The sequence below is a fragment of the Nyctereutes procyonoides genome, unplaced genomic scaffold (genome assembly GCF_905146905.1).
Source record: "Nyctereutes procyonoides isolate TBG_1078 unplaced genomic scaffold, NYPRO_anot_genome, whole genome shotgun sequence".
Lineage (NCBI taxonomy): Eukaryota > Metazoa > Chordata > Mammalia > Carnivora > Canidae > Nyctereutes > Nyctereutes procyonoides.
This window is the reverse complement of record NW_026575051.1, coordinates 46,999,828-47,002,150: the sequence shown is the minus strand read 5'-3', so window position 1 is coordinate 47,002,150 and position 2,323 is coordinate 46,999,828. Positions and strand designations below refer to the sequence as shown.

Sequence of the window (2,323 nt, the reverse complement as noted above, 5' to 3'; positions counted from 1 at the left end):
TAATTTTGCAATTCCCTAATGACATATAAAGTTATACAGCTTTTTTTTTATCTCCCCCGCCTCCCCTTTTTTACTTTTTAAACACATCTTTTCAAATGCTATTTATTATCTGTACATCTGTTCATATTTTTTGCCCATTTAAAAAATCAAGTTGTTTGTTTTCTTGCTGTTGAGTATCAAGAGTTCTTTATGTATTTTTTTTTTTTTTTTACAGGGGAAAGCGCGAACGCAGTCCCCCACTACCACAAATTATGCAGTCGAGTTTCCCACATTTGGGGAAATCGCAGGGGTCAGCACATCCGGAGTGCAATGGATAAGCCTCGCCCTGGGAAAACCACCTTCGTGATCATGGTATCTCCCCTGCCAGGTAAGTATTCTTTATGTATTTTGAAAAATAGTCCTTTATCAGATATGCATCTTGCCAAAATTCTCCAAGTCTGTGGTTTGTCTTTTCATTCTCTTAACCAGCTCTTTTGCAGAATGGAGTTTTTAATTTTAATTAAGTCCAACTTACCATTTTTTTCTTTCATAAGTCGTGCTTTTGACATTTTATTTAAAAAGCTGTTGCCAAAAAAATAAAAAATAAAAATAAAAAAAATAAAGGCATAAAAAGCTATTGCCAAACATGGGGCACCTGGCTGGCTCAGTCAGTAGGGCAAGCAACTTTTGATCTCAGGGTCATAAATTTAAGCCCCACATTGGGCATGGAGCCTATTTAAAATATTAAATTAAATTAAAAAATAAAAATTTATTGCCAAACTCAAGGACACTTACGTTTTTTCCAGTGCTGTCTTCTAGCTTTGTACAGTTAGCTTTATGATCTATTTTGTTAATTTTTGTGACAGGTTTAAGATTTCTGTTTGTTCACTTGTTTGTTTTCTACTTCTAGATGTCCAGTTATTCCAGCACATTTGTTGAAAAGATTATCCTTTCTCCTTAGAATTGCCTTTGCTTATTTGTGTGGGTCTATTTCTGGTCTCTCTATTCAATTCTACTGATCTGTTTGTTTACTCTTTGACCAGTACCACACTGTGTATTTACTGTAGCTCTGAACTAAGTCTGAAAGCCAGTATTGTCAGTTGTCCCATTTACTTTTCATGTCTTTTTATTTTTTAAAGATTTTATTCATTCATTGATGAGAGACAGAGAGAGGAGTAGAGACATAGGCAGAGGGAGAAGCAGGCAACCCACATGGAGCCAGAGGCGGGACTCCATCCCAGGACCCTGGGATCATGACCTGAGTGAGGGCAGATGCTCAACCCCTGAGCCAACCGGGCACCCCGGGACTTCCATTTTAACAAACACTCCTGGTGATTCTAGTTCAAGTGATCCAGAGACACACATTTTGAAAAAGTAATTAATATGAAAGAAATACCATGTCTGGCAAGGCTTTCCCTACCTTTCCAGAATTATATACAAATTCTGTCTTTGATTCTGATGGACAATGATATACTTATGTATTAAACATTAAAAAAATAGATTAGCTATGTTGATGACTAATAAACATGACTTAAAATGCCAAAATGTCATGATTTATTGATACTTACTATTTTTTACCAATATTAGAATTGCTGAAGACTTCTAATACAATAAACTATACATAACCATATAACCATAACCACAACTAAGATAATGAACATATCATCAGTTCCTGCCCCAAAGGTCCCTATTGTCCCAGGGTAATCTTTTCCTTTCGTTCCTCCCTTATGCCCCTATCTCAGGCAACCACTGATATGCTTTCTGTCTCAAAGACTGGTTTGCATTTTCTAGATTTTTATATAAATGAAATCACACAATATGTATTTTTTGCTTGTCTAGCTTCTTTCAGATAGTATAATTGTTTTGAGATTCATTCATGTTGTTGTGTATACCAGTAGTTCATTCTCATGTATTACTGATTAGTATTTCATTATATGGGATATACCACAATTTTCTTATCACTAGTAAATCTCAGTTTTTAATGTGGTAAAAATAAGTTATTTGTCTCAGTAGAACAGAGTAGAAACTCTGTAACATTACAGAAATTCCCCAAACAAGAATATGAAGAATAAATTATGAGAAGTAAGGAACTGTTTTGGGATGCCTGGGTGGCTCAGCGGTTGAGTGTCTGCCTTTGGCTTAGGGCATGATCCGGGAGTTCTGGGATCAAGTCCTACATTGGGCTTCCTGCATGGATCCTGCTTCTTCCTCTGCCTATGTCTCTGCCTCTCTCTCCCTGTGTCTCTCATGAATAAATAAATAAAATTTTTCTTAAAAAAGAGAGAAAGGACTGTTTTGATCAAAGGTGAGATCTTTGTGATGAGAATAAAGTCTGAAAGAGATA

At 35.9% G+C, this 2,323-nt stretch overlaps 1 non-coding gene across 1 annotated transcript; it reads right to left on the bottom strand.

Annotated features, from left to right (window-relative positions):
* Positions 1-211: 211 nt before the first annotated feature.
* Positions 212-375, bottom strand: LOC129513183 (U1 spliceosomal RNA). The gene has a single exon (XR_008665168.1). It is a non-coding gene; the product is annotated as a U1 spliceosomal RNA (small nuclear RNA).
* Positions 376-2,323: the final 1,948 nt, after the last annotated feature.